The sequence below is a fragment of the Carcharodon carcharias genome, chromosome 26 (assembly GCF_017639515.1).
Source record: "Carcharodon carcharias isolate sCarCar2 chromosome 26, sCarCar2.pri, whole genome shotgun sequence".
Classification (NCBI taxonomy): domain Eukaryota; kingdom Metazoa; phylum Chordata; class Chondrichthyes; order Lamniformes; family Lamnidae; genus Carcharodon; species Carcharodon carcharias.
The window spans coordinates 18194587-18210500 of NC_054492.1; the positions used below are offsets into that span (position 1 = coordinate 18194587).

The 15914-nt window shown below is 43.5% G+C and overlaps 1 long non-coding RNA gene and 1 other non-coding gene across 2 annotated transcripts in view; both read right to left on the bottom strand.

Annotated features, from left to right (window-relative positions):
* The window catches only part of LOC121269809, a 64193-nt gene that overhangs the window by 38060 nt on the left and 10219 nt on the right, over positions 1 to 15914 (bottom strand). The window lies entirely within an intron of this gene.
* On the bottom strand, positions 3087 to 3250 carry LOC121270075. The gene has a single exon (XR_005941474.1). It is a non-coding gene; the product is annotated as a U1 spliceosomal RNA (small nuclear RNA).

The following is a 15914-nucleotide window of genomic DNA, read 5'->3' on the forward strand; positions in this document are numbered from 1 at the left end:
AATATTTAACTACCCTGTCATGTACAGCTAGCTGCAAAAAGGTGAGTTAGGAACAAAATGATAGCATGTGTGAATTGAAGGTAGATAAATTATTGTAACTAATGATTCATCTCCTATTTCTAACATGAGGAAACATCTTTCCGATTTACTCTAAAAGCATTTTCTGCAGCAAATGGCTTCCAATTTTGAGCTAAGGCTTTTCAATAAACTAGTATTTTCATTTCTTATTGTAACTCACATTTTCATTTGCTTTCTAATATGTTAATTAAATAATACCTGAAAGCTTGCAACCCTCATTTCTTGAGATGCAAAGAATAACTATTACTTACATTATTCCCAGGGAACTGAGCATAAAAATACATTTCATCAGTTGCTAATAGGTTAAAATGGTGAGCATGTTATTAAATGTGGCTTGACTGAAAAATCATAGAACATTAAAGAACATAAATTGCGCAGAAAGCACAATTCTGCCTTCAAGTGGAATGGATAGTTCAATTTATAACATTTTGTTAACAAATTGTCCATAATTACATGTTTTACATGTTGTAAAGTATCCACTGAACTGAAGCAATACATAATTTATTGTTACGCTTCTGCCAAAATTACACTTCACTATATAACGCGTGACTATTCAAACAACTGCTTAATCGTCTATGGATTTTGACAATTAAAACAATTCAATGAATAATTAATGATTCCTAGGCAGGAAAGTTAGGCCTTTTTTAAATAGAAATAAAGCTTTCTCCAAGTGAGGTTATGTTAGTGAGGTGTTCTGTCTCTGAATCACCTACCTGTGTGACATGCAGAGCTCAGTGACAGACACATTAAAACACCATTAAACTGTGAAATAGAAAACAGCTTGAGAATAGGTTCAACCTTCAAGGCTTATTGATTTTTCTTTCCTTGCTTGATTTCTTGGACAACTGTTTTATAATAGGTTTTACTTATTTTCCTGTTGCTTTCCAACTTCATCAGAAGCTGCTATTATTTCTAAGAGCTATTGACAGTCTGAGCAAGCTGTTTCTCCACGATCATTCAGCTTAGGGATGTTTTGCCAGTGATTCAGTAAACAGGAACCAGTTTCCTGAAACTGTGGAATTACTTTTTGTGTCAGTCACAGGACAGCTGGAAATCTCGATTTCAAAAACATGCCTTAACTCTTTAAAAGATGAGCGTAGCATTGCAGCCCAAAGCATATCACAACTGATTTTTTTTTAATATAATGCCATTTTAATGCTCAGTGAAACACTCTTGTAAGTTTTTGCTTTTGCATTTAGTATAATTAAGTAGTACAGTAAAATGTTAACCTCTTTGTTTCCTTGGCATTAACATGGTAGCACAAAAGATGTTATTTGCATTTCGTCCACTTGTACCTCATCTTGTCATTCAAAATCCCAGAGGGTTTCCCATAAAATTGACCACTTCAAAAGTGCAGTCACATAGACAAATACAAAAGACAGTCAGCACACAGTGAGGTTCCATAATCAGCCTGGGATAAATATTCAATTATTCTTGGTGACATTTGTTTGAGGAAAGAGCATTGGTTAAGATACCAGGGTAATTTTGTTGTTTCAACTTTAACATCTGCCTAAACCCCTAGACAGGCCTTCAATTAATATTTCAACCAAGGAACAGCGCCTCTAACAATGCAGTCCCTCAGTACTATACTGAGGCATCAACAACAACTTACATTTATGTAGCATTTTAACGTAAGAAAACATCCCAAGGTGCTTCATAGGTAGACTTTAAAGAGGAAGTCAAGAAAGGTGGAGTTGGTGAGGTATTCAAAGGAGGACAAGGTGCCAGAAGAGTAGAGCTACAGAGCAAGACAAGATTTCATGATCAGAGTCACATTTTCACCACAGCCATTTGGGAAGAGCAGATGGTGGAAGAGTTAACCAGGCAGGAAGACTTCAGTAAGGGCAAGGTGTCATCACACATAAGGCAAGCTTCCGTCAAAGCCACAATGTCACAGTAATCATACACAAAAAGATCATGAATCTTTACCCTACACATCTGACTTATGTGCTCAGGTTTTGGAAGGGGGTTTGACCACAAAACCTTCGACCACAAAACATTGCTGCCAAGTGAGCAAAACTGGTGCTCAAATGTTCATAAAATCTCCTCCCCCCGGCACTGTCAAGAAGAGTGTCACTCCACCTGGACAGAAAGTATAGGGCTGGATAATACAGGCCAAAAACTATCTGGTCTCTAGACATGTGACTTTGCTTAAACAAATCTAATACATGAAAGAGGGTAAATTTTCCAATCAGAAAACACTGAATTTTCAGGTATAAATGGGAAAACACAGTGATGTTCCATTATGTTAAATCAATATTTGTTTGACAAACATACAACAATACGAATTAGGAGCAGGAGTAGGCCTTGAGCCTGCTGCGTCATTCAATAAGTTCATGGCCAATCTTACTGTGGCTACAACTGCAATTTCCTTCCTAGCCCCTATACACTTTGACTCCATTGCCAATCAAGAATCTGACTAACTCAGCCTTAAAAATATTCAATGGTCCTGCCTCCAATGCTCTCTGAGGAAGAAAGTTCCACAGACTCAGGACCCTCTGAGAGAATAAATATTCGTCCTCCTCTCCATCTTAAATGGGAGACCCCTTGGGCAGAATTTTGCCCTCGGTGGGCGTGCGGGCTCCACCGGCTCAGCAGCGGGCGGACAGCCAACCCCCGCCGCCGAAAAGGGGCCTGCCGCCAGTTTGAGGAAGCTATGCGCTTCCTGTGCAGGGGGGGCAGAATCCCCAGCTGTCAAAGTGCGCTTTTTCGTGCATGCGCACAATAGAGCGCACTGCTCCCCGAGACTAAGTGCTGTCTCAGGGAGATTTGTGACAGTGTACAAAATTTAAAAAATAGAAAAATAAAAATATTATTAACATCCCCCTCATGTGACAATGTCACAAAGATGGGACATGTTAATAAATATCACATTACATTTATTAAAGTTTTTAAAAAGGAACGTGAAACCTCATCCCGCCAGTGGATGACGTTTCATGTATTATCAGAAGCTCGCTGGGGCTCCTGGCCTGCCCGCCAGCCTTAAGTCTATTTTTGGAATTGTAAATCAGGGGAGAGCACGAACGCAGTCCCCCACTACCACAAATTTTGCAGTCGAGTATCCCGCATTTGGGGACATCGCAGGTGTCAGCACACCCCAAATGCAATGGGCTAGCCTCATCCTGGGAGAACCACCTTCCTGATCATGGTCTCTCCCCTGCCAGGTAAGTATCCGCCAGCCTTAAGGTTGGACGGGCCGGGCCGGGCTTTTAATTACTTTAATTACCGTCAATGGCCTCAATTGTCCATTGACAAGTCGGCGGGCGAACAGCTGATTTCGCTGTCCGCCTGCCTTCCTGAACATTTAAAGGGACCGGGATGACATCGGGGGTTTCTCTCGACATCACCCCGCATCATTTTCCCGTCGGTGAGCGGGCCCTGTCCCCAAATCGCCAACGGGAAAATCCTGGCCCTTATTTTTAAATGGTGTCCTCTAGTTTTAGCTTCTCCCACAAAGGGAAACATGCTTTCAGCATTCACCCAATCAAGGCCCCTCAGGATCTTATATATTTTAATAAGATCACCTCCCATTTTTCCAAACTCCTGTTATGATGTGGCAGATGATGTGTGCCAGGCAGATCAAATCCACGAGGAAAACTTGATCACGTGGTCACAATTGTTTTGCAATTTGTATTTTATTTCGAGATGCATGCCCTGAATTCAGAAGTAATAAGGCTACCCATGACTTCAGAGGTTTTTCGAAAACTAAATTAAACATTTATTAACAAATGAAAAGATTTCAAGCACATACATAGGTCTAAAAATTACTACTATAATAAACCTAAGACCACTAATTAATCTGGCTCCCAGTTACACCTCCGTTAAGGCAACAATGAAAACAAATAGATTTAAACAGATCTAGGCAAAGTTATATGATAGCCTGGACAGTAGAATTTAAGGTGAGTTTTCTCCGCTTCGGTTCCTGTAGACAGCAGCTTGATGCACAGAGGCTGGAGACTTCTCACACTTGCATGAGATCTTAGAATGCCTTCTCTTCTGATACATAGCCTCATCTCCTTTATACTTGTTTTCCATTTTTTAATGTAAATTCCACTGTTCCGATATATCTTTGGAATTTTACACCTCTCATAATATAAATATTTTCATAATACTAATTTTATCAGTCACCTTTGAGAAAAATAAACACACTGTTTAGCTTAGCTTCTTCTGGCTAGGTGTAACATCCTACCATAGCTTTAAAATTCAAACTACCCTAATATAGCTATAAATGCAAATTTTCCTCACACCTCACATCTAAAACTTTAGCCATGTTTATGTATTTAGTATTTTAAAACTAGCTTCTTTTTGATGACTCAAAGCCTCCAGACCAGCTGTCTCCAATTCAATTAAATCCCACACACACCTACACACACATACACACAGAGAAACTATCCAAACACCACTATTAACCTACATTGACAATAAATCACAGTAATATTATGAGAATTATTTTATTTTCATGACACTCCAATGGATACAGGCCCAGCCTGTCCAACCTTTCCTCATAGGATACCCCCTTTATCCCTGTAATCAGTTGAGTGAATCTTCTCTGAATTGCTTCCAATGCAATTCTGTCCTTTCTTAAATAAGAAGACCAAAACTGTACACAGTACTCCAGATGTTGTCTCATCAATACCTTATACAACTTTAACAAAACATCCCTACTTATATATTCTACTCCCCTTATAATGAACTAGGACCTGTTTTCCCAGCAGGATTTTAGTTAACACAGGAAGTACCCACCAGTTTGTGAGCAGAATGCACATTGTTCACTCAGCTTTCCATCATGTCAACTCAGGTCACAATTTATTTACCCACAAATAGAAATTGAAATAACACATTCAGGATTGTGAAGTATAGTATATGGAAATTAGTTTAAAGAGAATAGACTCCATATTGTAAAGCCATTGCTCAAATGTTAAATCTTATTTGAGGACAGGAGAGAAATCCTTTCCTATTTAGCATCTCAGACCTCCATGGCAACATGCTAAACCTCAAAGTAAGCAGTACTGATCGAAACTTAGGGCTTCTGCAAATAGCTCCGGAGCTGCATGGTGGAATACAGGGTTTTGAAACCACCCTACAGAGGTATACATGCAGCTGGTGAATTCATCCATAAAATCACAATATTTACACCAACACTAAACCTAAAATACTTCTTTTAAAAGCAGGACTTATAAGATGCCATAAACAGGCCGTTCCCTGTCATCTGTGCTCTTACACACATGTTGGTGTTGTTTTTGAAGCTGCACAATTTGATGATGATGCCATTTAACATGCTTCAGAATTATAAATCTCACAATAGCACACAACTTCCTTCTCAAATTGGAGAGCTCAATATCTGAATCATTCCCCAAGCCTAAGGTTCACCCTGAATGTTATAAGTGGAGGGACCAGGGAAATTTGGCTGGGATCTGCACTTAGCATTAATAGATATAGAATTTGCACCATTTGGGAAAGTCAAGGATACTGTAGCAGCAAAAGATATTTTACACTTATACCTTAGTTAAGAGGGGAAACTCCTTAGCAGCGAAGGAATAAAAATAGAAAATATTGGAAATACTCAACAGGTCAGGCAGCATCTGTAGAGAGAAACAAAGATAACTATAAGCAGTATTTAATGGTGATGACAGGGGTCTCACCTGCCCACTGCAGAGCTGCAACAGCCGCACGTTGCCTACTTTAGGTAAGACCCATCATATTAAGTGGCGCTCAGGCACTTAACTGGGAAGTGTCTGGCCTTCGGTGGGATCAAGGACCCTGCAGCTGCTGGCCAGAGACCGACAGCGTCACTGGGGAGGCAGTGGCTGCTGCCATTACAAAACCCACTTGAGGGGCAGGATATTCTGGCCCTGCCTGTGGCGGGCAAAATGGCAGGTGGGAACGGAAAATATCGAGGGATCAGAAAAATCAGTTTACTGCCATCATAAACCAGTCTGGGATCGATTGCAGATTATGTCTCCCGCTGCAGCATGTCAGGAATGTCATTTTAATACATTTGCATCTCCTTATAAGGGCTGCTCGCCAGAATCATCCCCCCATGCTGGATTGAGGGGGCATATAGGCATTCAATTAGGCCAATGTTTTTCACAATATTATATAAGCAACATGCACCTGGAGGTCTACACTTCGCTTGTGATTTTGAGATTCGTTTGCCTACCTTGCAACTCAGACCTAGTGCCAGGCTTCACAGGCAGGACCACTATCGCTTTCAGTAGCGTGTCAGAGGCAAGTGGTAAGGTGGAGTTGGCTTTTAATGTGCTGCAGGGCAAAGCCTCCACTGGAAGGTAAAAGTGGGAAAGGCATGACTAGGGGGAGGGTTGGGGGGGACAGCAGGTAAGTGTCCTCAGGACCAGGATGGAGAGGGAATTGGTTACAGGATGACATAAGCGACTTTGGGCCAGAATGGGAGGATCGCTGAGTGAAGAAGCGCTTCAATGTTGAGCTTGCAAAGACTGTCCTTGTTCCACTGGATCCAGGGTTGGCTCCTCAGCGATATGGGGTACCTGCAAAGGACGTGGTTGATGATGCCTGTGCGACAGCCAGGAATCCTGCAAACAGAAGGTACGACGATGCTCATGCTGTTACCAGAGCATTGGTGGAGCAAACCACAGGCAACTTAAAGATGCAAACCCGCTGACAGGACAGATCTGGTGGAGCACTCCAATACACTCCCCAGAGGGTCTCACAGATCATTCTGGCTTGTTGTGCACTGCACAACCTGGCACTGCAAAGGGGGGAGGATTTGCCTGATGCCAACATGGAGGAGCTACGCATCTCCTCTGATGAGGAGGACATCGAAGGGGATGAGGGCATTGAGTTCAAGGAAGCTAAAGCTGCAGGGGGAAAAGGCCACAGCATGAGAAGTGAGGACCCTCCTGGACAAGTGCACTCCATCATGGGCCAACATTAACACCAGCATTGCTATGCTTCTCATTTCAACCATGCACTTCAATATGGCAGTGAATGGTTACACATCAAGCTCAGATTGTCCTGATCCTTTGAAGGGTGATGAAGCCTCGGGAGCATGTGTCCTTGCTGAGATGAGGTGCTAACTGGAGGAGGGAGTCCCGGCATCAGATGTCAGAACGTGCTGCCTCTTCAAGCACCCCTCCAGCTTCCCAATCACAACGGCAGCCTACAAAAGCCAAGAGCTGTTCCACTATCCTCAGTGGGCTCATAGCTGTATGACATTAATCTGACAAAGCTCCTCAAGGAGATCCATCTTCAACAACAGGACAATGTATTCTGTGTAACCTCAATGGTGAAACTAATCGGTGACACTTGGGTCAAGACAGCCGAGGATGTTCCGCAGGTGTGCGTCTAATCAGAGATGATTCAATCCTCTGTGCAACCTTCTTTCCCATCACATTAACATCCGGCACACACAGCTTGGAATGCTGGTCTGCTTTTATCCTCACCTTACTGTGCATTTGGACCACCTGAAGATGATGACGTTGAACCACTTGTGTGCCAGACATTAAAATCCCTCCTCTTCAAGACATAGATTGTGTCCTCATGGCCAGGCCTGGCCCTTGCGAACTCCAAAATGCTCAGACACCACGCGGCCCTCAAAGTGATAAGTCATTGCTAATAAAGAGCAGACTTCAGCTTCTGTACATCCTCGTTCTTATCCCAATGCTCCCCACAATATTGTCTAAAGCTATGATGTGTGCTCCCAGAGCATCTTCAAAGGCTCTATTGATCGCCAAAAATCACCATTTGCAATTAGCATCAAATGTCTCAGTGAGTGCTTAGGTGATGGGATGGACAGTGCTGCATCCCAATATTATGATGAGAGTCTTGTGGCCGCAATATAGACAATTACAGGTTGAGAAACAATCAAGGTTGTAGATTCTATCACCAGGGCAATAATGTGACTGAGAGAGGCAGAGCTTTGGCATCTTGAGGTGGCAAGGTGCTCTCACTTATTGGTGAACTTAGCAGATGTACACTCAGAAATTCAGAAACACGCTTGGCAGACAGGAGCGCACATGAGCTCTGGGTATAGGTCTGCCAGATGACAGAGAGCACATGCAATTGCACAATAAATGACCCTTCTCCATGTGTAAACACATCGCTCCTTGTACACTATACCTTCACCTTTCAAGAATGCAGACGAAATGTAAGCGCACCTCTGCCTCAATCTTACAGTCAAAAATAAACATGACATGATCCTGCAAAGCATGTGAACGAGGTTCCTTCCACAAGCACACTTAACATTAAGATCATTGATGTTGAGAAAGATCTGAGAAAGGGACACACACTGTGGTGATATGGAAGCACACGACATAGACGAGAGGTCCATATTAGCGACATCTGCGATAAGTGGGGGGAGGCACCATAGTATCACACCTGATTGACAACAACACAGCTCATCATAAAAAGCAGGCATAAGCAAGAGGAGGTGTGAAATGGTTGTGATTCTATTTACAATTGTGAACATTATGTACATTATATACACCCATGCCACCATTGTTCTCCTAAATCATTTTAACTTTCCTAACCCTACCGCTACATCTGGGTGCATCTCCGACATCCACAACAGAAGTGGAGGCAGCCTGCTGACTAGCCCTCCTCCCTAGGGGTGCCTGAGGGCACCTGATTAACTCCTTGGGGAGATGGGGCAGCTGGAGTGAGATCAAGGTAGCCCCCCCCCCCACCCAATGGCTCCAGCAATGGAGTGCTGCTCTTGCAGCAGTGCAGGACCAATGTCCTGCTTCAAGATCCCCTTGGCACCGCCATCCTACCAGAGTTGACCGCAGTTTGATGGCATGCCGGCACTATCACCTAAGACTGAATGTGGACAGATTCTTACATCATTTGTTGCAATTTGAGGCATGCAGCTGACGTCCCTCCCTGATGTTCCTGTGATTATTGCTGCAGCTCCACCAATTGATTTAAGACTGAGTCCAGAGGTTCGTTATGTCACTCAGACTCAACAGAATCCCAGCCTCCAGCGGTCCTCCAAGTGCAGGCAACCTCGGATATCCCTGCCTCCACCTGCTGTGGACCAGAATGTTTGCTGTGCACACCAGATTCTGTCCCCAAGGCTGGTCTAGAACTAGGTCCCACTGAGGTGTGTATCTCTGCACTGCTGGAGGTTGTGAGTGAGCGGTATGACACGTTTTCAATGGTGCTGCCACCAGGTTGTTCATCTGAGGTGTCATCGGGGCTCAAGCTAATGGCCTGTCTGGCTGAGGGCCTTGGGCACTTTGCAGAGATGCCTCTGAAAGTAGAGATAATTAGTGCATGGTAGGCAACTGTAAAACAGGACATTGCCCCCATATTATTATCTGACGAATAAGCTGGTGCAAGTGAGTTTTTGCCACCGACCTCACTTTTGCCGCAGAAACGGTCCACGTCCTCTTCAGCCAGCTTGATGGCTCTGCTCTCGAAGGCAATGGGGACCTTGAGTTCTGGCTTTCCAGCCCCCATTCTGGGTCTCCCCCTGTGATTGTGTGCAAGCCTGTCCTGCATAAAGACAGATGGAGAGTGTGAGCAGGACACATGTCAGGGCAGATTATAAGGATGCCTGGCATGTGTGGGGGTGAGTGGAGCTGTGGATAGGATGAGGATGCAAGCTCCAGAGGAGATGAGCCCAGATGGAATTGTGAAAGTGTGTGTCAGAGTGAGTGGTGATGTCCCTTGCACTGGCAGTGTGTGATATCCCTGTGAATGTGTGATGGGCTTGTGAGTGTATGAGTTGAGCATGATCAGATGGCTGACTTACCCTGGTGGAATGGAGGAGAACATTCATCCTCTTTCTGCACTGGATGGCTGATCTCCTCTGTGCAACATTAGCACTGACTACCGCTACCCAAGCCGGGGTGGTGTGGTCGGTGAACGTCCTCCGGCCGTCAGGGGGAGTAGAGAACATCGCAGCGGGCCTCCACAGGATCCTGCAGCATTTCCAGTCAGACATCACTAAACTTGGGGGCTGCTGTTTTCTTGACTTTCGGGGCCCTGTGGAGCAGTCCGGGGCTGCGCGCATTGAGAATGCTGTGCACGGCTACTGCTTAAATATGGCACCTGGAGTGAGGAAGTGGTGAACTCATGGCAGTGCGGGCAAACAGAGGCTGCCTGTCCACAATCCAGTCTGTTTCCTGTGCGTGCATAATTAATGCAGCGGGAAGCAGGTAAAATGCCATTTTCCACACGTGTCGCCGCACTTAATGCACTGAGGGGAAAATCCCACCTGAGGCCTAGGATTGCCGCTGATCCCAGGCCGCAAGTGAGTTCTGCAGGAAGGGGATCACGGGCTCGGGGTTGTGGGAGAGCAAGGTAAAGCAAAGAGAGGTGGGACCAGCAGCAAAGGCAGTGAATGGCTCTCACCTCCCCCAACTCCCAATGCCAGGTCCCTCACAGGCACTGAGGGCCTTTGAACAAGGGACCTCACCACAATCCACCCCTGCAGCCCACAAGCAATCCACTGGTTTACTTGTCGTGCTCAAAATATGGTGAGCACTTCGGACAATCACTGGATTAATACTAGTGGAGGTGGAATGAGGCCCTTATGTAGGCATTAATTGTGCATTTAATTGTGCAGTTGGCCTTGGGCGGGAAGGCTGTCCACAGGCCTTCCTGCCATGGTCTTAATCAGGGTGGAGGCAGGAAGGTAGCGAGGTTCCCATCTGCCACCCTTCTGTCTGTTTCAATGCCACCAGCCACCAAACTCACCATCTGGGAAGGCTTTAAATTCCACCCTAAGTTTCAGGTCGATTATCTTTCATCAGAACAATGAAGGAGCTCTTGTTTGGCTCAGACAGTTGAATTTTACTACCTTCTCACAATTTCCATTGACAAATACTCCAATATTTTAATGCGTCACAAGCACTTTTCTGAAAGCATGTACTGTAACCGAAATTCAGCATGTTGAAAGGTAATTTAATACTTCATTTTCCAAAAACAGCATAATGCATGGAAAATCCCTTGTGGCTTAGCTAAACAATAGGACAGTAACATTTGAAAAATGGTGATGTTCGCTATGTAAATTAAGCACAGAATAGTCACTACCTGGGAGATGTAATTTGGATTTGCTATGATATACTACAAGAGGAAAGAGTTATCTGATGCAACCCCAACCTCTCACTCCCACCCCTGCCAGGATTAGATTTGGCTCCTTTCTCACTTGCATTGTCTATTATTATTTCTAATATCAGCACATAACCTTATATCAGGATGTGGTATTCATCGGCTTTGTTGGAACCAGATGTCAATTGTTCGTTCAGCACACTCCATATTCTTCAGGGGTTACTGAACGCCAACAAAAGGGATTCATGATTATGACATAATGCTGCAACTTTATCAAGAAATAATTTGAGTTTAATTTTTGGGAAAGACCATATCAGTCATAACATTGAATTGAAAAGTATATGGCCAGAATCTTCAGGTCGGCGAGCAGGGGCGGGGCCTGCTCGCCGACAAATTAAATGACGCATGGTGATGGTGGACGTGTATCCCAACGTCACCACATGTTATTCAGATCTTGAGCTCGGTGGGTGCACACTGGAGTTGGCTGCCCGCCTGCCGAACTGTCACAGGCCTATTAAGGCCATTTAAACACCAATTAAGCTAATTAACTGAGCTGCTCTCCAACCTTAAGGTTGGCAGGCAGGCGAAGAGCCCAGGCGGCCTTCACATTTATCATGAAACCTCTTCCACGGGTGGGATGAGGTTTCATCAAGGTTTTTTAAATTTAATAAAAATTTTTAATAAAATTCATTGGCATGTCCCAGCTCATGTGACATGAGGGGACATGTCTTAAATTATTTTTTTTTCTTTATTAAAATTTTCAAATGTCAAACGAATCTTCTTGAGGCAGATCTGCTGGGCGAGCCTTAATTTGCCTGGCCACATAAAATGGCGGCGTACAGCCACTCCCATCCAACAGTTCTAAATCACACATCTGTGGCTCACTGAGTCAGCTACCCATATAAATTAGCAGCTGCCTCCACTCATGTGTGGTTTTGCTGAAGTGTGCAGGTTAGAATTGATAGGAGGAAGCCTGAACTTTAAAGATTTATTTGGACAGCCAGGGAGAGGTAAGGCACCCTTTGGGGTACATCAGGTGCCATTTGGGATTGTTAAAAGTAAAAATGGTTGTGTGTAAAAAGTGCATAAACTCATTGGAACTGTCAAGCTGTCAAAGCTGTGAAAGAACTGTCAAAACTCATTGGAATTATCAAAGCTCATTGCAACTGTCAAAGCTGATAAGGGATTTAACTCTGCTGGGCTTTAAGGTTTAAAAAATGTGTAGTGTTTTAAAAAAATCAGTGCCTGCTATTTCACTCTGCCTGTTGACATATGCCTGAGGTCTATCATTATAGGATTTGTGCTGCATGACTGATTTTTTAACCTAACATCATTATAGTACGGTGCCTTTTAAGTGAACGGTTTGATTGACAGGTTCAAATGGTTATAGAATAGAAACTTTTGTTTTCATAAGAGATTAAGTGCTTAAGTGAAATGCTTTTTATAAGAGATTATTTGAAGAATTTCAATGTATTGAATTTATTTTTAATCAATGACAGTGTTTTTTAAAGAGTGATGTCATCAACAGATGCATAACTTCATTTTATGTCAGCATGGCTTGCCAATGGTGGATACTAGGTGAGTTGGCATGGAGGGGATAAGGGCAAAGGGTGGTGGGTGGGGGACATGGGTTGGTATAGAGGTATGAGTGGGCCATGAGGTGTGGGTAGAGGGGTTTAGGGTGGCATGGGGGTACGAAGAAGCATGGAGGGTTGGCATAGGGGGTTTCCAGGGGCATGAGGGTGGGCAGAGGGTCATAGGGTGGCAAAGGGGGTATGAGGGGTCAAGGGGGTTGAATAGAGGAGCATAGGATGGAGCCATAGGGGATGGGTGGGAGGCATGAAGTGGCATATGTTAGAATGGATGGGGTATGGCGAGTGTGTGAGGTTTGAGGGGGTTTCAGGGATGAGGGTTGGAAGAATGTTTTTTGTTTTGATCAATTTTTAATAGCTTCAGCGCAGTGCCAGATCTCAGAGGCAGGCCTTCCACCCAGCCCTCTTTCACATCTGCAACCTCCACACTTGTTCCATTGGGGCGGGTCCGACTTCTAATCCAGCCTCTTTCAAGGCAAGAGACAGCAGCCTGAGGCTTACATAAATGCAACAGGCTGGGAGAAACAAGTCCCCTAAGGATTGAATAAGCAGAGCTTGATCTCAGTTTTATTTTGAAATTTAGCTAAAATATTTCAATTCAAATAACGAATGTTGAGTGCTAAAATGTCCTGCACTTACCAGATACCTTTCTTTAACTTCATTATCAAATTTAAATTAAAAGTTTGCAGAAAAAAGCTAGCACTGCAGACTGCAGTTATGAGTAGATCTGAAATGTTATCTATTTTCATCTTATATGAAGATGCAGAGCATGCAAGTTCACAAAATTATAGCTGCTTTCAAGACACACCGTAATTGATGCAAGTTTATTGGACTTCTCTGACCATTAAAATGAGAGGCATGTCGTTTTACAATCAAATTGCAATTCACTAGTGGATTTCCCATGATATTACCCAGAGAATTAGAGGATATGTTCTATTATAACGCTCTGTAATCCTCCCTGCTGATCACAGCAAAGTCAGACATGCCTGTTCTGGATCACGTTTACTCTCCCCCTCTGCAATCTGACCATTTTCACCCTCTGCCCAAATGGGACCTCTTTCTTTCTTCTGCACCCCAAAAATCATTTTTTTCTTTCTCTTCCTTCACTTCACAAGATTTTCAGGACTTTGCAGTCCAAGAATACCCCAATATTTTGCACTTAAACCACCCCCAAATTATTAATTTAAATACTTAAAATGAATTACACGACAATTCACGTTGCTTGTGAAACACAACTTTATCGAATACCGTTCGAATCAAAAAATAGAAAGTAATTTCCCTGTTGTTTGCTCTCAGGTTCCTGCATTTTCTCTCCTGTACATTTTGTAATTATAGGCATTTTGTTACACCACTGCACACATGGCATTGAACACAATGGGGTGTCATCTTGCTGCCTGGATTTGAAACAAGTATTGTGAATCAGTCATTTGACACAGGAAGGTTAGAAACCCTGGGGGGAAGAAGGAAGATGGCTAAGCAGGTTAGACAATGGGGAATGGGTGGAGTTGTGGGATGGGGGGAATGTAGAGCAGGGTTAAAGGCTGGGGAGAGAGAGAGGGCAGGGCAAAAGGGTTTATAGTTCTTCAAAGTGAACAAGAGAGCTATAAATCTGGAGGAATAATACTGGATCCTTATGAAGAAATTGACCAGCAGGATGGAATTGTGGCATCAATGGCAGTCACTAGTGGGCAAAGGAGTGTTTAAGTAATGGGGCTGATGATTATGGCAAGGAATGGGTGGCACAAACAGCAGCTAAGACCATGTCAGCAGTGGCCAAAGTATATAAGTTCGGGGTGAAGAGAAGTTAATTTAGCAGGACAGCAGTCGTGCAAAGGGACCTTCTAAGAAAGAGTTGGGATAGCTGGAGCCATGTAATCCGGCATGCATTGTAATTGCATATTGCCAACTGAACAGCAGAGGGCTCTCTGATGGGAGCAAGCATACTTCAGCAATGACATTCCAGGGCATACTCTTACAATGAAATTATATTCAGAGAAAATGTTCTAAGGAGTCTGAAATAAAAGCAGCCATTACATTACCACACCAAATTTGACTGTTTATCAGACAAAAGAAAGCAATGAGGACTGGCCGGGGGTGGGTGGGGGGGTGGTGGCGGTGGTGGTTGCAGGCAGTGACAGGGAAAAACAACATGAGACAAAGTTGGCCATAGGTGAAAGAAAACTTAATATCCTCAGAGAAGGGAAGAGTCCCCAAATATACATTTTACTGGGAAAGAAATTATCTAACATAATTGGATGGAATTTTTACATAATTATTATGCATTTGTTATTCAGCAAAGGAAATAATAGCTAATTTAAAAGAAGAACAAAATGTTCCAACCCAGACTGATGGAATAAAAGCCTCCTCTGTTTTAGGGTCTGACACGAAATGAGCCTGTCACACAAAATTGTCCCTAATGTGGTATTAATTGACAACCTCACAAAGAGAGACCACAGGGTGGCTTGTATGGGTAATGGGGAAAATAGCACAAGTACAGTAGATGCGCTGATCTGAAATTGAGGGTGAGTAGCATTATTTGAACAGAGTAGAATCAACTTTACTTTGCGTCTGCCTATGCTGTACCTGATGCCGGCACTTAGTGTCTGGAATAAGAAAGGTTCAGAATCCTAGCATTAACACTCCTCATCTTGACGAATACAAAATAATTAAAGAAAAATCAGAAGAGGGGAAAAAAAAGCTGAGAATTAAATATCTGACCAAATGAGGAAGAACAATATTAACATTTTCTGATAACTTTTCGATAATATCAGATAAAGAAATTATTCTAGAATATCGTGGATAATCTTCCTCTCCTGGCACTGATCGACAAAGTGGGCACGGTGCACTGTAAGTGTGCTGCATTGGGAAAGTTTGCACTAGATCTCCTGCTCCCCCACCCCCCGTCCCCTGCCTCCCCCATACTAAGGAAAAACATAGACAAGTGGGTGCTGGGCAGATCAACAAAGTCCTGGCACTGCCTGGGCTTTAAAGGCAGCAATTATATTAAAGGGATAAATCAAGTCAAACTCCCATGAGTGATCTAGAGATCTTCATTTTTTAAAGTAATGGGTCAAAATTTTAATACTGGCAGCATTAATGAATTATGCTAAGTTTGAATGTTTAATTTATGTGTAAGAAGCAGCAATCTACATGCCAGTGGTGTTCACAGGTTTTGTCCCTGTGAACATGTTGTGCTTCTCTGCCACAGCT